Source organism: Nipponia nippon, unplaced genomic scaffold, assembly GCF_047370975.1.
Source record: "Nipponia nippon isolate SJK-2023a ecotype South Korea unplaced genomic scaffold, ASM4737097v1 scaffold_2, whole genome shotgun sequence".
Classification (NCBI taxonomy): Eukaryota; Metazoa; Chordata; class Aves; order Pelecaniformes; family Threskiornithidae; genus Nipponia; species Nipponia nippon.
Window position 1 is genome coordinate 74,089,236 of NW_028262336.1, and position 25,725 is coordinate 74,114,960.

A 25,725-nucleotide genomic window follows, 5' to 3' on the forward strand; every position below is an offset into this window, starting at 1 on the left:
ACTGAGACGTTTTCTCTGCATGAAAACGGTATTTGCAAAAATTTAAAATTCAGCTCACATTTTATAGCTGAAAAAGATTATTTGACTTTCTTCTAATTATCAATCTTTGCCTCACATGCTTGACACACTCTGCACAAAAACAACACATCTAAACATCAATAGTGATAGTTAAATATACATATCCATAGCCCACGGATTTTTAATAATGATGCTCTATACCCTGACATGTGTTTCACTTGTTAGCAGAGTTTGAAATTCTCAAAAGATGCGAGGTTGATCTTACTTAGAAGAGTGTAGCATTGAAAAATAACCGCTTCATGAACTGAAGATGTGCCAACAACCTAGCTGCAGGTCTTCAGCAAGTATTCAGCCAGGGAAGGGGGAAGCTGAATCTGAAACCTCCTCTGAGCAGAGGCAGCCGGGAGGAGCTGGGAGGCGACATCGGGAGTTTGGAGCCCGTGTCCTGTACTTCTCCTTGGAAAAGGGTGGGGGGGTGGACAGTTGGTCTAGAAGGGCCTGTTTTATGCAATACTAAAACTAGTGTAACTTGTTCCTAGGATAAAAAAAAAAAAATCTTGAAACTTTCCCCAAAATTACACCACTGAAAGCTTTTCTAGGCAGTAAAAGGTTCTTTCACTTAACTTCTTCCTTAAGAAATTAATCTTTAGCCTTCCTCAGCTCATACACTTAATTTTTCTATTGACATCCTATTTCAATACAAATACTTATACACAATGTTCATGGCTATTACAGGAGAAACAAGATGATAACATTTTCTTGCTGTTTCACCAACTGTTAACGTTGGAAAAAAAAAGAAAAAGCTATATTATATACTGTACATACAAACGATGCTGCTATTAAGGCACCTGAAGACAGCATGTTAATTCAGGTCGTTAACTGGGCGGGATCCTGAAAGGCACTGAGCACCACCAATGCATATGGCAGTCTAAAAAAAGTTGGAACAGGCTTCAGCACGTCACAGGATGAGGCAATGTCTTCAGACCCCTCCCGCAATATGACGGTAAAGTTTGCTTCCAATCTCATAAATAATAATAATTAATAACTCCTCTATTCTTTCAGAATTTTATAGATTTCTGCCTAAATAACCCTTTTTCCTTCTCTCCAGAGCATTTAACATAAATCATCTCCACTCCTTCCTGAGGCTCCTCCTCAGCAAGAAAGTTGATGTGCCTCAGGACAGTGAAATCATTGCTCTAAAAGCCAGCCTGCTCATTAAATTATTCTGCTAGCTGTGTGTTCTCTCATTAAAAATGTATAAAGATCAGATAATTGCAGCACGTATTATTAACCTCGTTTTCCTTGTTTTCGTGTACAGGTTCTGTTTTGCTGGTGAGACAAAGACCTGGAAAGGGCAGGGGAAACGCTCAGCTAAACTACAATACGAAAAACTCTCCCAGCTTGCCTTCAAGAGCACAAGGAATCAACGGTGCAGCCAGAAACACCCATACTTTTATAACGGGGTAAAATATTGTCATCTCGTCATATGGCTCCTACACGTCTAAGACGGGCAGTCTTAGCTTTAGTTAAAGCCTCCGATAGGGAATTATTTAGATCAGCCAGTCTAATTCACCGAAATCTTCAAGCGTATCTGCTATAAACTTCACAGATTTCCAGGTTGACTCCTTCTCTTTCTTAAAGCTAGGAAGCACTACCAGACGACAGCCCAGCTAAAAATCCAATTAGGGTAACAGCACTTCTGAAACACACTGACCTATTTCTTTTTTTACTTGCGTTATTTTAATATGCGTATACTCACGTTCTATTTCCGAAGAGAGCTATTTACATGGGAAATTAATTCCCTTTGAAAACAAGTTACCATAAAATCCACCTATTGCACCCAAATAGAATATATTCACCGGAGAAACGTTGTTTCCCCGACTCCCCCAAGCAACACATACAGCATGCAGCATACTGCAGCAAACTCTTTAAACATTCAATAAAAGACAACGACCCTCCTACCTTGTTTAGCCCTGTCTAGTCGGCACATTCCCAATGTGAACAGGAACATCCGATATAAACAAACAGCCGTATCTTTCCCATCGCATCATGGTAAGCAATTTTCACATGAAACAATGAGCAGCCTGTAAATTTTTTTTTTTTTTCTTTTTTTGCGCGCTCAGAAAGCCTTGTGGCTTATCTGGGGATTTTTCCTCAGATGATGAAGCAAAGACACAGCCTAAACTCTGTTGCTGAAAGACTGCAGCCCTTCCTTCTCCCAGAGCCCTCCCAGCATATGGCAGCCAATCACACCCAGCTTCGTCAGCCCGACTGCTCTTAAACTGATCCGAACGGGATGATTGACACGGCAACACAGCACTTCCAATGTGTAAAAACAATGCATCCATACCGATGAAGCAGGAATTTCCCTCGTGCAGGGAAGGAGTTTTACTGGCGAGGTAAGGCCGTGAAATAACATACACAGCAAAAGCAAACAACTCCCTTCCCCTCCACTGCAACAGCAGCTACACCATTTCTTGCACAAGGATTTTCGAAGGTTTTGCTAATCGTAAATGCTTGCACAAACGTTTCCAAAACTGCAGAACTGCAATGATGCTGTCTTGGTTGTAAAGGTGAGCTGTACATCATAAAAATAAAAGATAGATTGTTTGGTTAACATGCAGATGAAAGACACTCCGATTCAGGCAGTAATATTCTCATTTTAATACTGCATAATCTTACTGTGCAGTGTTTGCATTTAACAGCAATACACGCATAACATCTTTCCGAATATTTGAGACCAGTTGTTAGGGACTGCAGGTATGGGATGCTTCTCAATGAAAACATAATCTGTATGATGGTGTTTTAATATCCTTGGCAGACAAATCACATCAGCAGCATCTAAACTGCGCTTTGTGTGATTAGCTTACAACTGATGTTCACTTGTATCAAGGTCCTGGCATAAGGACTATGATACCAGTTGCCATTTTCAAGTCAAACTGTGGGCAGCTCAATATGCTTGGTACACAAGGTCTGCTGTCCATCCGTTTTCCCACAAATTTTGCTGAAGTTTTAAAACAAGAGAACAAAGCAGCCAAGGATTATTGAACAAGAGTTGCAATTAAGAAAAATACAAAAAGGAGCTTAAGCTGAAAGTCAGTCTTCATCCAGAAAGGGATAAAGATTGCAGTGCAATACTGCTTTAGACAGCAGTGTATGCAGTTCAAGCCATTACATAAAAAAATGTGTAAAATGTGTTTAAAATTCCACTAAAAGTTTAGAAATATGAATAGACAAGAGGAAAACAAAGCACGCATTCACTGGCAGCTCTGTCCCAAGGCCCCATTGTTTCCTATGGACTGTTTTGCATATTATAAACGCGGCTTCCCAAAAATCCATTATTCCTCTGTCGCGCAAGCAAAAAAACCTCTCCTTTGGGCTCCGCCATCTCCCACCCAATTTGTGAAAACCCTCCCCTCCCTGGCGCAGCTGAAATGCGCTCCTGCCAAGGAGGCTTCTGCCAGCCAGCCCTCGCTCTTTGCTCAATCACCCCCTCCACTCTGCTCTATTCTGCCCTATTTAAAAAAACAAAACAAAACAAAACAAACCCCCAAAAAAACCCAAATAGTTGATTCTGGTGGGTCTCGGGAGACCCCGGGGACAGGGGTGGTAACTCCATCTGTTATTAAGATGGCCTGGTGCATCTTGTCAGTATTTTCCACATTCTTTTGACTTTGCCAAACTCGAGCTGCCTGTGTTAAAAATTTTCCATGCTGGACATCTGCTGCAGGATTTATTTACTTTTCTGCCAAAACACAGTTTGCCCATTTCTGAGATAGCCTAGACAAAAACATGTTGCTCTGCCACCCTTGTAACTCACTTGCGGGGGAACTCTGGCTCCCCTGTCCATGTCGGGGCAGTCTTGCAATTTGGCAGAGTGCTGATCCCTTGCTTTTTTGGTTGTTTTCTTGTTAAGTAAAGGCTACCTTTTTTTACTATACTTACAAAAATATTTTCCTATTTGACAAAGCTTTAAAACCTGCTAAAATTCGGCTGATAGACACCATCTTTTTAACACCCCCCCAATCTCTACAGTGAAAGCCTCAGAAAATGTTCTGCAGTAAGTGTCCACCGCCTCCTCCAGCCGTCCGTCAGTATGTGGCTGGAAAGGCACCAGCCCCACAGTGCGACTGAGCATGTAATGGGCTCAAGTTACAGGAGATTAGCAGGATTTCCCCTGTAACTGCTGCTCCCATCTGCCAGAGACCAGACATTGGAGCTGACAGCAGGAAGACAACCTTGCCTGTTGCTTTCATGACCCTTCGGCTGGTGCCCCACGGACGTGCAGGAGACAGGCCCTCCAGAGTGCACTGCAGAGGGGGTGTGAGAAAGGTCGGGTGGACCAAAATGTGACACGAAGCTGGGCAGAAGAGGGACAGACAGCAATGAGAGGGAAAGGAAGGATGAGATGCAAGAGCCAGAGTCTGGAAATCCTGGGTCTGGTTGGTTAAGCAGAAGGTTACAACAAGGAAGAAGATGGTGCCGACGCTGGATGAGGAGCTGGGGAGAGTAAGCAGCACAGGCACCACCAGTCAACAGGAGCCAGCCGCCCTCCCCACAGACTACATGCACGTTCATACGGCCGTAAGAGGGAGGAAACTTGCAAGTTACCTCAAAAAAAAAAAAAACAAAAAACAAAAAAAACCAAAACCCACAATCCCAAGACAAGTCACTAAGACAACCCCTCAAAAGGCGAGGGTTCAGCACTGCCTGCACGACCCTATTTCAGCACCACTGCTTCACAGCACCTACACCAGTCTTTGACCACTGCAGAGCTTCAACTGCAGTCAAACGGGGTTGAGGTCCTCCCAGATATCATTCCCAGGACTCTCGAATCATGAATGCAAAACTAGCAGCCATGCACCCACCCAGCTCCTCATGTGGGTTATTACATTTTAGTTCCTCCCTTGCCAAAAGATCAGAAGCCCCTCAACTCAACAGGGCGTGCTGAAAATAAATCACGTCACATTTGTGAACCCTTTGGTTAGGCCCCATCAAAAAGCTCAAGAGAAAATGTATGATCTTTCTCAAAAATGGCGCTTGAGTAGTGCACAGCAAATAAGGCACGAGTTCATGGACTGAAGAAAAAGAGATTTTTAAAAATACCTGCTCTGTACATTGAGAAGAGAGGAGTTCCAAAGTGACTGACCTCAAATTGAGATGTGCCCATGCGCCCATTCATTTTTCACATCAGTTACAAAGGACAGGATTTCAATTTTCAGGCCAATTTATAAAATTGTATTATATATTTAATTGCAAGATGACATTATCTTAGAGAAGCTGAGAAATTCAGATGTTGAACACAATGAAGAATAACAAATAAAGGTACATTCCCAACTCAGAAAATGCCATCTGCTCTGCTTGACATGCTCCTGTAATTAACGAATCAAGGGAAAAATGCTGCTAAAGGTGACTATTACACACAATTTTCTGAAGGGTGTACATGCAACTTCTGCAGAAAAGTGGACTATTTTGGAAGTAGTAAAGAGGAGGAGAACTGGAACATGCAGAACCCACACAGTTGTTTTTCTTTCTTTACTCTTGAATCATAGCGATTAGGTCTAATCCCCAAAACAACAAAACTTCTCAATATAAAGGGAGTTTTGCAAGAAGCGTGGAATATATCTAACACTAACATCGAAGACACCAAGCAAGTTATGTGACATTCAGTACAGCAGAATGATTTTGAGCCTTGCATAGATGACCTATGGTAACAGTGACATTTTGGTAAGTTCAGCAATGGCAAGGAGAACTGCAAAACTATTTCTTGTGTCAGTAATAGACTCTTCCCTTAGTAACTTCCCACAACTGCTACTGCCAGCAAAATTCAACCTTGGTAGCTATGGTCTGAATGACAGCATAAAGAAAAGTCAAGGCAGCTGCCAGGATTTTAAAACTGGGCACCTAGACCTGTTCATGCATAATACCACTGATGCCAGCCTTTGCAAAATACCTCACACGCTCTCTTGGTCTCTCTATTGGGGATGAAGTGATGGTAGAAATCATTATAAGTTACAAAAATAAAGAGTAATGCCAAAATTCAAGTTACTAACTGGAAGCAGGTATGCTGTTCTGAAAGGACACTACTAGGTCTAAATCTGCTTTTAATAACATGCTTATCAGAAGAACTTTAAGTTCAGGATTTCAATTGTTTTAACTTCCTAGCACCCAGACATCCCAACATCTCCCTAACCTAGGAAAACTGGAGATTGATTGTGCACAGACATGAAAACAGACTATTCTATTTTCATCATATATATATGCTGAGAGAAATATGAAATGAAAACACACCACAGAAGCATATATTCAAGTTACATGTTAGGATTCAGTCTTACCAAAATTAAGGTGGCTCCCGGAGGCCTTCCAAATCCCCTGTCTCCTTCCGCTGGTTGCACAAGGAATTTAAGCCATGTCTAAATTGTGAGATCCAAACACACAGGTTCAGTCTGCATCCTGACTTTATTCTGGGATGACACCAATTCCCCATCAGGAGGAAAACTGAGTACGCGCGCACCGTTCCTTCACAGGGTGGTTCCAGTTGGGAAGGGTGATGAAGGCACCAGCCAGAGGAGAGCTGCAGCACACTCCAACCAGGCTTTGTAGCTGAATGTTTGAGAGACATATCCCGGGTGCCATGGAGAGCTGAGCTGCCTCTGGATTGTAGCCCTGTGCACTTAGCTTGAAATATATTTGACCAAATATAAACAACCACATCTCACTGAGTCACTCTACTCCCCCTCTCTCTTTATAGTCACTGAAGAGAAATAGGCATTTGTGGGCTGTGATTCATCCTATCCCAAAGTAGCTATTCTAAGAGATTCTCTCATATCCTAAAAGCATCTGTGTTTCTCTATTGGCTACCTGAGATGGTCACCCTTAATCTCCTTCTACCATGTCCTTCCTTAAACGTGAGGTGAAATATTAGTACAGAAGCAGCTTTATCAGGAACATAAATGTTTAGAGGCTTAAGTTACATGCACGGGATAGCACTTTTGATTTTCAAATTCATTTAAGATAACTAAAGACATTAACATATAGCTAAAGAACACCTGTATTTTGACAATGTACAGTTACAGCTTTGGTGTAAATCCTCAGCTTGCCATAAGCATGTTCCAGCTATGTTGCTATATAAGCTACATAAGCTTGTTCTCTAAGCTATGCTGAACATGTTCCAGGGTTTTTTTTTCCCCCCGACTGAACATCAATCCTTGCACTCACTCATGCTTTCTTCCTCTGAACAACTGATTGACACCAAATTAACCTAAGAGGAGTTGGACTGGGATCCTCCTCTTGATTTTCTTTTCGGTTTTGGAGGGGGGCATTTCTGCGGGGAGGGAAGGCTGGTAAAACAACCAATATCTTGCTGACTCTGTCTATATCAACTAGGTAATATAAACTGGCAAAATAATAAGCTAGGTAAAATAAATTGGCAAACCACCTACATTGCCTTACTCTTAGAATGCAGACTTATGCAAAAGTTTTTCCAGGAAAGCGATTCTATTTTTCTTCATGACAGCTGAAAAAAAAAAGCTGTTTCCAGTTTGCTGATCTGAAATACCAAATCACAGAAGTATTAAGACATTAACATTTAAATTTTAGTCATCCAAACCAGACATCTAGTGCCTTCTTAGATGCTCCAGGGAATTCCTGTTGGCCTCCAGTGGCCACTGCTGGAAAGACTAGGTTACTGGTATGTCCTGGCTTGTATCTGCCAGCCCTGTGCAGATGTCCCAGATATAAAATGGTCTAGTGTCATTTTAGATGCCATATATTTAGGTACCTCTTCCCGTCCAAAAATGTAAATCATTTCCTCAATACATATCAGAATAGATCTTCCCAACTCTTCTAGCAGAATGTAAAAGGGTTACATACAAAACAGAAATCCTTTATCTTCAACTGCTGAACCCTACTCAGAATAGATATTTTATGAATCACAAGGAATCACAGGGTAAAAGCACAAGCACTATTTAAGCCAGCAACATATATGATATATGAATTTATGATAAATTCAAGATAAATCCTTCTTTCTGCTAACTGACTTCATGTGCCCCTATTTTGTACAGCATCCACCATAACCAGGGAATTATCTGATGGAAGTCTCCCAAGCCTCTCATTCCAGCTGAAATAAACACCAAATGCTTAAGTCTTCATAAAAATGTATTTTGAATCCACGTGGTTATGAAGAATACTTTCCAAATGTGTCAAATTAAGAAGAAAGCAAGCATTGTACCCTTTAGTCTTTAATACCCAGCTGGAAACAATGAGAAGGTATAAACTGCCACTACTCACTAATGCCTAAATTATCTTTAGCAACACCCCTGTGTATTGGGAAGTTCTTCCATTGCTGATAAAAACATGCTCCTTCCTCCTCAGATCCCTCCATGACTAATTTCCTCCATAGCTATTGTTCTGGCTTCAGATTTGGAGCAGCTCCTATTTAAACCCACAACAGGAGGAAACCATTTGATAAATCACCGTGTCAGAGAACCTACTAACCTCATCCACAAAGTCACGTGGGCATAGGAAAACCCTGTTGTGTTTCAGGGAGCATAGGTGGAGGATGCATATACTAAACTTCTGCCCCTTATCCTGAGAATTTGCTGGCTTCCCGTAACAGCCAACCTACTGGGAAGACACAGGAGCAAGATTTGTCCTCTAAAAGGTTCCTGAACTACCAAAAATAATACTTCATGTAACTACCTGAGAGAAGATTACGTTTCTGCAGGTAAACCAAATATCTTTTTTATCTTCTCTGAAGCTTCAGTTATCAGCCTCTAATGGATCCCAGATCCTGCATATAATTCAAGCAATGGCTGCAAATAATAAATCTTCTGACCAGTGATGTAATGAGGACTCTCTAATTATCCTTCAAATCCAAAAGCTCTATTTTATTACTCCCTTATAAACCCAAATGGAAAAAGATGCCACTGAAACTAAGCCACATTTTTAGTTTTCCCATCTTCAATTAGCACAAAAATAATTCTGCTCACTCTTTCTATTTCATTAAAATTATCTTATTGTTTTCTCACACTACTGCAATACAGGTGTAAAACATCCCATTGCTATTTAACAGGTGATGCTAGCTCCCGTTTCCCTACAAGCTGCCACTTAACAGCCTGAGCCTATAAGGTAGATGCTCAGGGGCATGCAGCAAAATCAGCAAGCAATCTCCACTGTAAGCAGAGAAAATAGGCTCCAGGAGACTTCACAGAAAATGAGAGCCAATTGGATAATTTTTGTTTTTTAAAAATCAGTAAGAGTAGGATTGAATCCCTCACCCTTTTATAGCCATTAATAACCTGCACATGTAAGAGCAGAGGACTCCATATAATTAACAAAGCATTACTTTGGCAAGGAGGGAAGGCCTGGAGTATGTAAGTACAGGGTTTTATTTCTTTCTGTGAAGTATGGATGACAGGTAGGAGAAAGCTATGCCAAGTGAACTGCTGGCAAGCAACTAGTCTTTTGGTTAGCAGGCAGCTCTGTTTTGTGAAGTCTATGAGTTTGTGTTCACATAGGCAAGCTTTTCTTTAAACAGCAGTTACACGCATTCAACAGTAACGAGTTTTGCACCAAATTTCCATTTTCATCTCAAAAGAGGTTGTTTTGTTTCAGCTTGCTCTGATTACTGTGAAGTGCCAGGATACTTTTATTTGTATAATGTTTTTAAACATTACATGTGGATCTTTGCCTAATTACTCTGCCACATAATATTAGATACATGATCATGAACCTTCATTTTTCCCAATGTTACGTAACAGAAACCAAAAAATGAGTAGCTGTATACACAAGAAGAAAAAGAATTGTTTTCACTCAGGAAAAATAAGCAAACAAGTAAGAGTAATGAAGGGCAAGAAACAAGGTCCTCTAGCAGAAGCACTAGGTGTGGGATAAAACGGCATCCAAAAGCCTGATCTCTGACGACAGCATGTTTCAAGCAGCGCATGTCAAGATTTAATCCCGCCACCTCAAAAATGAAGTAAATTACAGAAAGCATGCCTCAAAAATCAAAACACACACAGGACTTCATTCACCAGAGGTCCAAAGATAGAACGGAGAGTTTATTTGTATGGAAAAGTCTGTAAGTGGATAGCATGCAGCTTTCTAACATGGCGTACTTCACCTCTTCTGTATTTTTCTCTGACTCTCCTCTCCCTCCCTCTCTCGAAGAAAAGAGTGTTATAAAATTGACAAAGCCATTCATTTGGCTATTCCCCCTCATACCAACTCTAATAATGATAAAATATTAGCACTAATACATATTAGTAGAGCCAAAATAAGATTAGAAGGCATCCTGTCTGCTACCTTTGGCTTACTTAAAGGTAGTACTAGGCAAAAGGGACCGCAGAGGAAAAGCGCAAGATGAAGATTACACGTCTTTTGCTGTGGGGTATATAGTCCTATGAACTTAAGATCATAAGGTCAATCTCACTGCAGTCCACCTGCCCTCTTGGCGATCATGATGCCACCTCATCCCCTGAAGCCATCTTTGTCAGGCCCACAAGGAGGGGTTTGCCTGTTTGGGCAGTATTAGCCATCAAAGAGTTCTGCCCCTTCCCTCTGGGCCAGGTGAGACCAAATGAAACCTGTTGACAAAAATAACCTGCGGGTCCTCAGGCCATAAATACTTAGGCCAACGATACCGATCTCAGTATTGGTCACTGAAGTGTTACTGTATGAACTACAAAAGCTGTATTGAGGACATGAAATTAAGTTTACTACCAAGCATCCCACAGTAGCTGGTCAGCTCAGTTTAAAGTTGTCTAAAAAATTCTTCATTTTTGGGGAATCAGAGCCAGGCTCCTAGAAACTTTGGTTGGAAGAAACCTCTGGAGGTTACCTAGTCCAGCCTCTGACTCAAAACAAGACTATCATCAACAGCAGATCAGGTCAGCTGCGGCTTTTCCTTGAGGAGTCCTGAAAAGCTCCGAGGACCGATATTAGCTTCTCTGGATGACCTGCTGCAGTCCTGCACCACCCTCCCAGTAACAAGATTCTCCCAACATCCAACCTGAATCTCCAAAGCAACGATTTGTTGGCATTGCCCCTTGGCATTGCCATATGGCACTACTAAGTAGAGTTTGGCCCTATTATCTTTATAGCCATCCTCCAGCAGCTATAAACAGCTGTAAATAGCTACTGGATTGTCCCTTAGCCTCCTTTTCATCCAACTAAAGCAGCCCAGCTCCCTCAACCTAGACTCCTATTCGTAACAGTAGCTCTTTGCTGGATCTGGACATGGCAACAGGACTTGATTTGAGCTAGAAGTACTGCCTTTGACAAAAGCAGTGACCATGTGCTCAGTTCCCAATGGATGAACTAAAGAGACTTCTATTTCTGTCTCTTCCCTTTACTGTTGGCAGCATATACAAGGGAATATCACTCAGATGTTTTGCATTTGCTTCTTTTGATTCTTCTTTGAACTGCTGACAGAAGGGATAGGTTAAAAGCTCTGGATCCTGCACAGAAAGGTCCACAGAATTTTAGACCTTACTATTTTGGTCCTCTCAGATATTTTGCATATTGAATGCACTTCCATTTTACAAAGATATCTGTGACCAAGCCACCTAACAACAAAAAAAATATGAAGTTACCAGTGCTTACTTTCTAGAAGAGTTCTTTATAGGTCCTTCAAAACCCAAAATTTGACACAGATGCTTCCAGTTATGGCCATCTTCAAAGATTTCTTTTTGAGACAACATAACTTCAAGTGTATTGGCACTCAAAAACAAAACAAAACAAAACAAAAAAAACGAAACGAAAAAAAAAACAAAACCACCTTTAAGAATATCCCATTCATTCTGCTCCTTTTTTCAGTCTATTATGCAGAAAGCAATAAGTAACTATGAAGCCACTGACAAAATCCTGCTGAAATAAGCAAAGTGGAACTACAGCAGTTTCAATCATTCCTCCTGTTTAGAAAACTCATTGTCTCATTCCTAAAGGCCGCCTGCACAGTACTGCACAAACTGACATTTCCCCCTTTCCAGTTTGTTTCCAGCAGCAAACACCACCAGGGACTCGGCGGCAGCAGCAGGGACCAGCTCAAGCAGGTTTGGCACTGCTGGTACCACATAAGAAAAAAGTGCTTCAATCATCTTTGAAATTTGTAAAGAAGAATGAGAGGTAAGCTTTGTAGAAAGCGAGAACAATGCTGTAATAATCCTCCTGTCAGCCCTAGGGCCATGGCCACAATTCAGATGACCAGACCGCTCTGCTGCTTCATGAGGGAGGAGTATTGAGCTCCACCCAGCTCTGGCCTCCAGTTATCGCCACACTATTAGTCAAGAGGCCTCTTCATAGCTCAGAGAGCGTATTGGTTTTTCTTCCCCCTTCCTCTAATTCACAACAGCGAGGACACGTTATATCAAGGAAATGACTGACTGAAGCCACCGACAACACCTCCTTCTGCTGGCATGTGCCTTAATCTTACCATTACGGCTGTCACGCCCCTCACTCTGTCCACGCTCGCCACTGCTGCCACAGGATGCAGATCCAGGTCTAACCATTCCCAGGATTCAACAGCTTGCACCTCCAGAAAGAATCACAGGGTGTCCATGCCTCTCCCGTGGCACCCAGCAATCTGAATGGTGCAGCCCACTTCATCTGCCATGGTATAAACTGGAACAGGCTGCTGAAGGAATTAGGAAAAGAACCAGAGAAATCAGATACCTTCTAAAAGCCTTAAGTAGCAGGAGAAACACACTCCACCACAAACAGGAAGCAAAGAGCATTAAGCATTATGAAATTAAGTGAATGAATTGAGTAACATAAGACCTACCTCTAACTGCCAACAGGCAATACACAATCCCAAGAGTGAAATACCTGATATGCATTGCATCACCCAAAGCTACCTAGATGAGATCTAAATCCCATGTCTTTTTTTCCCCCCTCACAATACTGAATCAAAGACGCAAGCACAAGCAGATGGCAGGAAGCGCTTCGTTCACCTGTTCTGCAAACATGAAATCTAAGGTGCCTCTAGTAAGGCATCTTTATTAGATTTCATTAATCTGAAAAGCTGAAGCTAACATTTATTCACTTAAAGACTAGAGTAAACGAACGGCTTTAGGAAGGCTAGCACTAATATCTTGTAACAGAAGGTAGCAAAATGTCCCAGAATGATAATCTTGGGAATTTCAACACATACATTGACAAGGTTGAACATGCTGAAGTCCCCCAAATTAATATTTTCATGTTTTGTATGAAAAGCCAGTTTCCTCATAGTCCCCTTGGCACCTTCACAGGTCACCTCTGGTCCGACCTGTGGAGTTGGTCATATTTTTGACCTGACCCTTGACAGAGAAGTTGAACATTAAGGATATCACAACACTACTGCTGTTATGGAAAGAGCATCACATCATTCAAACAAGTGAAAGACTGTCCAATTTCTCAGGAATTACAGAAAGCCTCAGTAAAGCAAAGACCAAGAAACTCCAAAATCTTCTCCAGCTCACAAACCGCCCACAGGGCAAGGGCCTGCGGGCTCAGGGAACCACAAACTAGTACCACTAGCAATGATCAAAGATACAGTCAACTCCTAACAACCACTGCTCCATTAGTGAGCCCCCAAATCACCTTGATGTTTTGATATCTCACCATATACACATACGGGACAGAAATTCCAGATTTGAGAACAGCAAATAAAGGCTGAAATAATTAACGCATCAAAGCCTACACTAAGGCCTTCAATGCTCAGGGCCTATGACGTCCATATAGACATACTGCACTGCAAGGAAATGCTCTACTTCGTGAAGATCTTGTGCGCACTTGGAAGGCCCTCTCAGGTAACAAAAATGCACTTCACCCATACCCACCAACAGCCAGCTAACACAACTCAAGTTGAGCACATTTAGACACCCCTGTACCTTAAAACAGGGTTTTTTTTGAGACCCGTGAATTCAACCCATACTCCTTCCAGTCTTAAATCATTAAGAAAATACTCAGAAGTTTCCTTCCTCCTTGAAAATATAATAGTCCTACCATTGCTGAAGAAACTCGCCATGGCTATACTGTCCTGGGCAACCACTGGCTACTGCCAAATCTCCCATTTCTGAAAAAGGTCAGTAACAAAGCCAACTATCGGCTCACTTAAACGAACCTAATGCTATAGACCAGGGACACCAAACTAAAGGGAGGACATGGACCTGCCTATACTTCAAATTATCTCCTGTCCGAGGAGGTGTGGGCAGATATATACTCAACCTCCCAGACCTCCTTTTTGAGACCATCAGGCACGTAATAGTTGTCTCTCACCAGGGGGGTGGGGACACCTCACAAGGGGCCACAAAAATATGATAAGCAGTCTGGGTCCTTCCCGGATAAACTAGGAGCAATGGGGAAACAAGCAGCAGTACAATCTAGCAGCAGTGGGAAGCTGCTCCCCCATCACTCGATCCTTCCCCTGTAGACACCTACAGAGCTCAACTCCCTCCACACTGCTTTCTAACATCAGCATCAAACCACCAGGTGAACCAGACAGAAACAGTCTCAAATTCTCTCAATGTGAAGACACAACAGACCTATTTATCCTTCAGCACAAACAGCTGCAGAACCATCAAAACGAGGAGGAGCAGCTGAAGTTAAACCTAAACCTGGAATTCGGTGGTAAGCAGAGGAAAGCACCATCAAGAGTTTGCAGCCACAGACAGACCCTGGTTTTGTTGCTTTAAGATACGTGATTCCAGCTGGTCATAGGTCGGAAGTATTTCTGGACTTTACACTGACATTATACTTTCATATTGAAACATTACTCAATGACAGTGCTGCTGTCTCAGCTCTATCTAGGCAAAGAGTGACCTGCACCTCCAGTACACTGCAGGCAGCTCATGAAGCCTTCCAGCCTCGGAAACTGGATTACTCCAGAACATGCTATGTCTTTCCCCAGTAATACAGCTGCGTACCATCATCCTCCCATCTTCCAGGCTGCATCCTCACAGTGCTCAAACACCTACCTGCAATCTTACGGCTCTCTGTGGACCCGGCCCTGGGCAGCAAAAGGGCTACCTTGGGCTCCACAGAGGAACAGTCCCCGACAATCATCACCGTCACCAGTCACCCAACGTGAGCCAAAAATGTCGGTAAGTCAGGATGAACTGTTGAGTTATTCAACACTAAGCTCTCTGAAGAAGTCTACTTGTTCTTCATACCTGTAGCTGATTGAGCCATACCGACTACATTTTTATTCCAAATTTAGTTGAGTGTTTCGATATTGCATTTCTCTGAAGCCATAAGCGAATTGATTGTGTCAAACCCAGTTATCACAAATAATCCAACCACAACGATCAAGACAGCAAAAAGCGCAGGGGAAATATGAGCAGTAGAAAAGAAAGAGATTGTTTTTGTTTTTAAAGGTTTATTCACCAGAAATGAGTGACTTGAAACTGAAAAGCGTTTTTGATCAACACTCTTCCTGACTTTCACTTCAATGACATTTTAATGAACACTTTCTAACTAGCTCTACTTACGTAAAGTTGCAAATTAACGTGGGAGAATACTGAAGAAAGGTAAGGGGAGGGGGGGAAGAAAATGCCATCAGGCATTTTATTTCTTGGATGCCTCTGAGAAAATGAATAATAATTCAGCTGGGGAAGTGATCCTGCGAAGATTCGATTGGTAAAAAGACATCTGGAAAGGAGTAATAAGTAGACAGAAAGAGTCTGAATTATGATAGAAGGACATGACAAAAGATACAGTGAGATCTGGAAGCCAATTAGGTTACTTCGTAATTCTGCAGAGATGAAGGTAGCGTGTTCACATCTGTCCTGAGTACTTCAGCCCCAGACAGCTAACAATAAACTGCCAGAAAAAAAATTTATAGAAGAGCAGTAAATGTGATTGTAGGACTGGCTGGAGCCATCTGAAGTGAGATTTCTAACCTGATAACTGACGGTATGAAAATACCTTCTTCGATAACAGGTTTAACATGGTTCATGGTTCTTTATTTCTGTTTTTATTGGTAGGTTGGACCAAAATCTGAAGCCTTTCAGTAGAACCACAATAAGACCTATGAGGGCCTATTAAAATCGGGGGGGAAAAGGCAATATAAACAAGCAGACTGTTCATTCACCTAGCATGGCATGAGTTTCAGTGAGAACATGCCAAACCTAAATAAATTAGGCTGTATAATTTTACTCGGCAGCGTAAGGAGTAAAATAATCACGCAGTGTTGCTAAGATTCCAAGAGTTACCCAGAGGATGCAAAAACATCTAACACCATCAGGCAGCAATGGGAATACTAATTTAATACGCTTTTTCTTCTTCCTGCCATAAGTTTTTAACAGAACTCTTTCCAGTGTCTTGTAGCCAAGAAAAAGCCCAAAATGGCAGTCACGCGCCACCGGTGGCAGGATTCACGTACCACTTTTGCTACGGCAGGTATACCACAGTTTAAGAATCCCTAGGTTAACAGAAAAAGCAGTCTATTTAGTACTCCACACTACAATTCTCTGCAACCAGCAGAGAAGCTACAGAGCAGCTGTAGTAGAAGAGATGAAAATTTCACCCAAGTGTTAGCAGCAAGTAGACTTTATTTTTAATCTTCTTATGAAAACTGTTATTCTATAAAAGCCAAATTCAAGAAAATGATGCTGAAATGAAGATTTCATACTCACAATCCCAAACATACCAATGCCAAAGATTTGAGATTTTGGCAGGTCTGCTCACGTCTAAAAAACAGGCCACTTCTCCAGAGAGAGGGCCGTAAATGATAAAGGAGGTAAGTTTCAGCAGGAAAGTATCTTGAGGTGACACATGTCATGTCATCCACCCACCGATCTGCACAATGCAGAAGGACCACCCCTGTGGCGACAGCAGGGATACCATGACAAAATGGCCCATCTCTTCGGCTATAAGAAAACATTACTGTATAACCACCGTCCCGCAAGTTACCTTGGACGGACAGACAGACCCTCACGCTACTGCAAATCACCGCTGTAGCCCACTACTATTCCAAATTTCACTCACGTGTAGGTGAGCCGTAGCATACGCCAGCAACTATAGCAAGTGCCAAAGACTGACGTGCCCCAATTCAGAGCTCCAGCCTGTGTCAGAAGTTTTGTTGCCAAGGTCTCCAGCGAGCAACACCGGCTGGCACCCCCTGACCACCTTATTACAGGAGAGAGCAACCACAGGGCTCTACCCGGGGTTCATACACCCTCTAAAAGCATACGAAGTTGACGCTACACAGAAGGGCCTTGTCCGCAGCGGGAAGAGCTACACGCCTCCCAGCAGCAGTATCAGCTGTACTGGATGTATGCAAATAGCATTAACGCCAAATGCAAGTTACAAATTGGCATCGCTGATGCTGAAGCAACTTTTTCCTTTTTTTTAAAACGTACTCAAAAGCTGTACGAAAGAAGCTTTCCACTAGTCCTTGACAGTAACTTTAGAGCATTTCCCAGGAGAGTTTAAATACATATTTGGCCCTAAAGCCTACTACAGGTACTTCTTTCATTTGCACAGCGTGGTATGTGCACATGCGGAGGGAAAAGGGAGGACAGATGGCTAAATCTATGCATATTTACCAAGGTACGAATACCACGTTAAAATCATAAGCACTAGGCCAAGTCACATGTTTAAAATTAATTACACTTCCGCTACTACCTACAAGTCCACACTGCTTTAAAAATCTACAAGCCTGAACAAGATACGTCAGTGTGACATGATCGCTTAAGTATATTAATCCCACATGGATATCCTCTGCAGCTGAATTAAAGGCATACAAGTTGTTCCATGCTACTGTTCAAATACATATTCAGCAACATTACTGCTGCCTCTTCTCCTCCCAGCAGAAATGCGAGTATGTCTAAAAGAACCAGAAAACAAAACATCTGGAAACAGAAGCCTATAGGCAATGTTCTCATAGCTCAAAAAATATGGGTATATACTCCATGTACGCACAGATAAATATAGGTATATGTACACACAAGGAATAAACATCTACGGTTTCCACACAGAACTGGTAGTAAGAAAAACATTTTGATTTCTGACAGTTTTTCCCTCCTGTCACACTCACCTTCACGGGTGGCAACCCCCCCCCCCCCCGCCAAAACCTGCCCAGCGCCGTTCACTGCTGACCACGGCGAGCCCCCGGCCGCAGCGCTGAAGCGGGGGGCACGGAGCGGGGGGCGATTTGGAGGAAGCCGCTGGGGCGGCCCCGGCCCCACGGAGCCCTTGCCCTCCCCCTTCCAGAAGTCACAAAAACTTCGGACGCCCGCTCGCTGCTGCTCCCCGCAAGCGCGCCGTGCCAAGCGCCGCGTTAACCAAACCGTAAATCACCGCCGGACCCGACGCCGCGGGCGGGCAGCAGCGCCCGCCGCCCCGTCCCACGCCGCGGCCCCCCCAGAAAAGCCGAGGGGGAAGGAGGGGCGGGGGGACCCCGGCAAGCGCCGGGCCCGGGGCGCCTTCCCGCGCCTTCGGCGGGGCGGCAGCGGCAGCGGCAGCAGGAGGAGGAGGAGAGGCCGAGGCGGGCTGGGGGGCGGCCGCCGCCCGCCCAGGTGCGGCGGGACGGGCAGCGGCTCGGCCGGGCGCGCCCCGGCCGCCGCTCCCCGCGCAGGGAGGCGCCGCGGGCCGCCGCCGCCGCCAGGCTCCCCCCGGGGCCGCGGGCACCGCCGCCGCCGCTCCTCCCCGGGGCGCCGGAGAAACGAAACTCCCGCCGCCGCGCACCCGCAACGTCCCCGCCCGGCCCGGCCCCGCGGCGGGGGGACACGGAGGCGCCGCGGGACCCGCCGACCTCCCCGCCGTGCCCCGCAGCCGCGGGGCGGGGGCGGGCGCCGGCGCGGGGAGGCTGGCGGCGGCGCGGGCGGCTGCCTTACCTCGGAGCGGGGCGCGGAGGGGCGGCGGAGGCGGGAGCGGGGCGGGGGGGGGGGCACCCGCGTCTCCCACCCGGGCGGAGGCGGCTCCGCGCAGCGGCTTGTCACCTCTCCCGCCGCGACCGCGACGGCGGCGGCTGCTCGCGTAGGGGCGGTCCGGCCCCTCCCTGCCGGGGCCGAGCGCCGCGCCGCGCCGCCCCGGGGCCGGACCGGGCCCGCCCGCCGCAGCCCGCACCGCCCCCGCGCCGTCCCGCGGTGGCCGGGGCCGCGGGCCGGGGCCCGGGCGCCGGCGGGGGTGGGGGCCGGCCCCGCGGGGGTCTGCCGGGAGCCCGGCCCGCCCCGGGGACAAACCCGAGCGTTTCCTCCGCAGAACAAGGCGGGCGGCAGCGGAGCGGGGTGCTGCGGAGGGGCCAAAATGCGGGGCGTGAGGCGTGTTGTTCTGCTTCCTTTTCATTGCCGGAGCCGTGGAGTGTCACCATTACTGCAGGCGATTTTCTAGGGGGAACAAGAGCGTGGTTTGGCGCCCAGAGCTCGTTTTCGCCAGTTTTTTCACCCGAATTCGTGAACATTTTCTGTTCCACTTAAGTGACGTTCACAGGCAAAAAAGTGCGCTCCCCTCGCCCACAGCAGCCAGCGCAGGCCCAGGGTACCCCTCGGCCCCTGTTCTCCTGCAAGCTGCTCTCCCTGGAGCGAGGGTTGGCACCTTTCCCTAAAAAACACAGAATATCCCCAGCCAGAGAGAGAGGAGAGCTGCAATGGTTCCCAGTTTGCCTCCAGCCCATCAAACTGCGCTCGTGGTCTGCCAGGTGAAGCTAAAGGTGGGGTTCAGCGGAGCTGTCAGGGCACTGCCGACTCCGGCCGTGGGTCCCCTGTGGTCCCCTCGTTCCCCGCGATCTCGGTCAACCCCTGCGCTGTGGGCTGGAAGGGCTGAAGCCTCGTCGGACAAACCCCGCAATTCGTTTCCAGGCGTTTTGGATCCCGGGGCAGGCTCTCCAGAAAGGCAGTCAAGGAGGAGATGGCCAGGCATGGCCAGGAGCGGGGCCGCAGCTGCCCCACCCTGAGTGGAGCTAAACTGCTGCAGCACCACTGTGTAAGTGTGTGGGGGGGAATAAATCAGAAAGCATCTGCACTTCACTTTCAACTAAATTGTGTTAGTCTACCCCTCAGGTCTTCTGCAAGAATCAGTAACTGAACTTTCAGATTTTTGCTACTGCCAAGTGGGTTACATTTTGAGAAAGAAAGTGAGCCTTTCAACTTGGCTACCTCCTTCGGCATTCAGAGGCTGAAAAAGAGACAAAAAGAAAATCCTTTTTTTGTTTTTTAAAGTAATGAGCAGAATGATGAATTAATATTTTAAGGCTAATTGGAAACCAGTTCTAACCAGTCTGTTCAAGGCGACCCCCTGGATAAAGGTGCTTGAATATAACCAATGAGAAAAAGTATGTTAATATTGCTCTGCTTTGAAAGGGAAAGAAAATAAATGGAATAAATACAAAGCCCAGCCAGAGCCTAGCTGAGGATGCCACCAGGTACAATAAGCACCCTCCCCCAGTTGGGAGGAGGAAAGAATGGCTTTGAGAAGGGGCAAAAATAATAAGAAAAAAAATCTGCTGCTGCTGCTCGACCGTAAGCCACTGCTGAAGACAGTAGTCCCCAGGCGACCAGGAGCAGCAACAGCAACATCTCTACCCATTCCTTCCCTCCATTTATATGATTTTGGTCTTGGTGAATGGCAGTTCCGTGAAGGAAAATGAGTGAGATTGTAAAAATTTTCCTGGCACATTGTTTTTCAATCTTTGTTAAATGAGAGAAGGTAGAACTGAAAAAGATGTTAAGTATGCAGAAAGCCTCCACAGGACGTTCCATCAATAAGACTTTAGTACACAGCTGATATCATAAAACACAGGATCTCCTGAGGCCTTCTATCAGGCATCTGCTCACAGTGAAGCAGGATTAAATATATGTCAGGGCAAATCCAACGTGTTTTTTACTCTGCTTTTAAAAACCTCAAGCGAAGGGCCTGTTTTCTTCAGGCGACTTATTGTGCCCATTAACTGTTTTTGCGCAAGCCCCTTTCTGCAAATTAACCCAATTAAATTTTGTCTTCCTCTTGTGATTGTGGAGGACAACTGATGTTATCCTATTTACGACAATCGTTTACATATACATCTACAGCTATCGTGAGGTATATTTTCCCTTCAGACTTCTCTTTTTGATTCAAATTGTCATGTTTTCCCAAACTTTCTTCATTCTCGTCGCTCTCCTCCAGACACTTGAATGCAATGTCCACAATAGGGCACTGTGGACCAGCCGAGCCTCAACAGTAATGAAGAAAGAATAGTTAATGGTGACTTACATATAGCGTATTTGCCAATAAATCCTCAATGAGATTTGTCTTTGTTGCAATGGTAACTTCATGTTGACTCCGTAGAGAGTCAGTTCCAGCAGCACCTTTCTTCGCCAGCTGTTCCCTGTATGAATTTCATGTCTTCCTAAGTGCCTACTAAGCACTTGTCCTCATTTTGTTCATTTTGGATACTCTCCACCAGTTGAGAGTATTTTTTTAGTAGCAATAGTTTATCAATGTACATTCTGAAGTGGCTTATTGATATTAGAACATGGATCATTAATTCTGCGTGTTTCTTTAAAATATAATTTCTAAGTCAGTTTAATGAGGCTTGGTCATTATTATCCTACTTTGAAAGGTGCAGCCTAGAAAATTGATGAGAAAGCAAGACAAAGTTAAAGACCATTAACTCTTTAACATTTGCAGGGGGTTTTGTCTTATTTGTATTATTACTTTTTACTGGGAACATACCACAAAGGCTCAAGATATCTTACCATTAAAACCAGGCGTATGAATAGGGCCATCCGTGTTTTACAAAACGCTAAAATGATATTCAGAAATGTTGAGCACACTTAAAGCCAATCTGTCAAATCTTTTAACGGAGCATGAGAGCCCGTTCTTCTGGTCTCCACTCTGCGCTCCCCTGCTGCACCACCTGCACCTCAGGCGCTTGCCGTGAGGCCACCAGCCACGTCCCCTGCCTGGAGTCAGGAGCTTCATACGAGCTAGCCTGCAGAAGGTGCCCGTAGACATCAATTTTCCACCAGCAGCCATCCCCCGCCCAGTGGTGCCCTCCTGTGTCTCCACACGTGAATTTCAGACATTGGGATTCCAGGAATTTGCTCAATTTGTACGTGACATTAGAAATGTGGCGTACATGATCTGTACACTGTGCAAGTCAGTTTGGGAATTTCACACAAGGGAAGATGTATGGAGTGAAATAACTTGAGCCCATACTGGCATAAGCCACGCTTTTAATCGAATAATAGTAGGTACCAAGAAAAGCCAACAACCTGTTTTAGATCATGGCAAACTCCTAAGTTCAGGTATGAATTCTCTTTGCCCCTTAATTTTCAAGGCTACCAGTAAAAAGAAACTTTACAAAAGACCCTTTTTAGTATCTATATATTCACATGCTGCAGCAAGGGAAAGTTGGCATGCTTTCACTGACGTTATGCCTGTCTACACAAGCTGAGATTAATTTGTTGTTTCAAAGGCAGTCAAGTCAGTTCAACCCTGTCCCATTTTTTTAAAGAACAGAAAAATTCAGCTGAGTATGAAGTTTTCCTATATGTGGGCACCTATATGTACATACCGAGGCCATTAGGATTCATAGCCAGTGCTATAACTCATTCTTTTCTTTCTTTTCCTTTTTTTTATAGTAAGGAGAAAACATGAAACTCGTGCAAGTTAATTGAACAAATATTTTATTATTTAATGCTGGAGCATCAGGTTTCCATAAACAATTCACCAAAGTTTGTGCAATGCCATCATCCAAGGAAACTAAGTCTGCAAGCTGCTTCTTCTGTACAAGTTTTGCAACACCTTTTTTCATGTATGCAACATTAAATACGTTCATATGACAACTGGGGCATCTGCCCCATCTGTTCAGGATGCTTTTTGGAAATAATGCTTCCAATACCTTCACAATACATTCATTAAGAAGTTTCACAGACCTTCATTGTTTCAGCACTTGAGGCCATCATGGATCAATGGATTACAGACACCATGCGCCATGTGCTATTAAATTTTCTCAAGTCACAGCCACAGAGAGACAGCCCAATGACTTTGTTACTCATCTTCAGCAGTCACAGCAGAAGCCATCTTATCCCACAGGAGACTGAACTTTGCGTGCTATTCTCAAAAAAAAAAAGGAGAAACTAAGGTTGACCAAGGGTCTGGCTTCTTCTTCAGTCTACACTGGTGCCATATCTCCAGATGATCCTAAGAGAAAACCTGTGCCCTGTGCTCCAGAGGAAGATAGGATCTCCCTGACTTGGAAAAAAATTCTTTCCCGTTTATAAATTTGTTGTACGCTTTGGCACTTTGTTCGCAGACAAGCATCTGAGAAGGAAGGTTCTCCATATGATTTCAGAAAACGAGTGCTTTCCCACCTATGTCCTAGCTTTAGGAAAGACTCATTTCCAGTGTGTCAGAGGGAGATAACCCTCTGCCCACAAAATACAATTGGGCTGTTGTGCACGAGAGAGGAGCCTTTCCTTACTGTGACAGCCAACCAGCTGAAGTCCAGACATACAAGATTTTAATACATTCATTGTCTTAATGAAGAGCTGCAAATGTAATGAATGTGCTCAGGGCAATACAGTGCTCATATCCTCCAGCAGGCCTGTAGAGGGACATCTCTATACTACTACATATGACTCTTCTCCGACCCTATGGCCAAGTGACACAGTGTGGGTTGCATGCAGATGGATAAACTTTCTTCTGCACCCAATAAAGCTGGCTACATTTGTGCTGCCTGGTGTGCACGGTTATTCCCTGAGCTTAGGGGGTGGTGTCTGTTTGCATGGTCAGTATTGTCTGAAAGCATGTTAGCTGTCGTGTAACTATACCATGTGTTAGGTAGTCATTAAACAGCACGGACCAATGCAAATTGCCAGTGCTGAGCCCCTGCTATTGCCCTGTGCAGTTTACTTGTGTGCACGTAACCTCACAGGCTTCTCAACCAAAAGAAACACGCAGCACTATGACCATCCATCCTGAAACTAGGCTGAACTATATGCATGGAGAAGAATTCTGATTAGGCTTTCACCCACTTATTAAGCATGAGTCCGCCACCTTCCCCAATAACCTATGCCGACAGTTATGTTTGCTCCTAGCACGCTGTCTCTCATTTCAAGTTTGTTTTTAGCCAACTTCAAATTTCCAGTCACCGAATAGTGTTGTACCTTTGCCATGCAGGTTCAAAAGCCAGCCCTGACTGAGATCTCGCAGTCAGTTTAATTCTCTTCAGTCTTTGCTAAACCACACGTGCTGCGTTTCTCAAACCTCAAATTGTAAAACTCCTTTCTGATCTCAAGTCTCCTGCCCTGTAGATACAGCTAGTCTGGTCGGATCCCTTGTGGAATACATTGTATTTGGCCCTTTTAATTTGCCTTTTTGTTGAATTGTGACTCTCAACCAGGTGACTCACTGGCGAAAGTAGTACATGCTCTTCAATAATTACTATCATCTACAAACTTACCACTATATTTTATGTTGTCTAGATCATTGATAAAAGTATTAGGCAAAAAAAAATCAATCTCTGGGGGAAAAACCCTCATCACAATAATTTTCTTTGTTTATGTCTTTTCATTAACAGTGACATCTGAAGATCAACCAGTGAGTCAGTTTTCAATCCATGTAATGTTAATTTCCTATAATGGAAGTTCTTTTAAATCAGTGTTATTGTGGTATTGACTAAGAAGCTTTCAAGGAATCAATGGCTGTTAGGTGAACACAGTCGTCTTCAGCGCTCAGAATTACATACTTTTCAAAGCAAGTGAAGAAGCACAGACACCTCCCCCAAGAAAAGAACTGTAGTAAGATCTACCTTCTGGGATGCCGTGTTGACTGATCTTAATTATATTTTAACCTCTAAGTTTTGTTAATAAGGTCCCAAATTAGCAATCTCTTTGCTATGGTTATGAATGACACCATTAATGATTCAATAGGTCCTTTCCGGCTTTTAAAAACTGAGGCAACTTTCACAATACTCTTCTGGAATTACCCATGACCTAAGGAAATGTGTTATTAGCAGCTGAAGACAGGTACTTGCCTAACTCTGTTAAGGCTGAAGTTTAATTTGAACAGATCCTGGCCTGCTTGCTCTCTTGCAGGTGATATTTTTTCTTTTCGCCACTTTCTCACGCGGATACATAATTCCTCTGTTCCAAATAGCAAAGAGAAATCTCTTGTACTGTTTACTCACCATACTTCATGTATACTTGATGTAGGATTCTTCCTTTCTTTTCCTTCTAATACTTAGTAAAAGTGCTCTTTTACTGCATTTAATCCAGTTGCCTACTAGTAATCCAGCAAGTAACTTTTTTTTTTTATCTTGTTACTTTTAATCCCTGTCATTAATTTATTTTTTTCCCACCCGGGTCTATACAAGTTGATTTTATATTTTCTCATTTCCCCGTTTCGTTTTTTAACCAGGTGGCTTTCTGCCCAGTAAAAGCTTTACATGCTAATGAAATCATGGCTATCTACATATCCAACTGGCTATCTTTGAACAACTGGCAGTATCTCTTAACACTTCCTACTTCAAAGCCGTGTTCTCTGCCCATTATGCTGACAATTAGTCTAAGCTTTGGGTAATTAGCTCTTTTAGATTTTCATAGATGAATATTGGTGCTAGCATTACATGTTTACGCAAATGGAGTGTAATCAGATTCTAATCAGAAATACATAAACAACAGAGTAATTTTTAGAGTGACAATTAACTATTCTTTGCCAAGAGGAGGTCTGATAATGAGTCATTCCCTTTGGGAGCAGGGCATACTGCATTAAGAAGCTTTGAAAAGAAAATAACCCTTCTCCTTG

The 25,725-nt window shown here is 44.1% G+C and overlaps 1 protein-coding gene across 10 annotated transcripts in view; it reads right to left on the reverse strand.

Moving 5' to 3' along the window:
* The window catches only part of MBNL2 (muscleblind like splicing regulator 2), a 111,663-nt gene extending 92,786 nt beyond the window's left edge, over nt 1-18,877 (reverse strand). For 7 of the 10 annotated variants that reach the window (XM_009467044.2, XM_009467045.2, XM_087756727.1 and 4 more), the window contains exon 1: nt 1,981-2,215. The gene's annotated coding sequence lies outside the window, so the exon portion shown is untranslated. Of the gene's footprint in view, nt 1-1,980; nt 2,216-6,353; nt 6,572-12,451; nt 12,560-18,833 lie in introns of those variants that run through there. The other 3 variants (XM_087756722.1, XM_087756725.1, XM_087756724.1) reach the window with 3 other exon arrangements.
* Between the last annotated feature and the right edge of the window lie 6,848 nt (nt 18,878-25,725).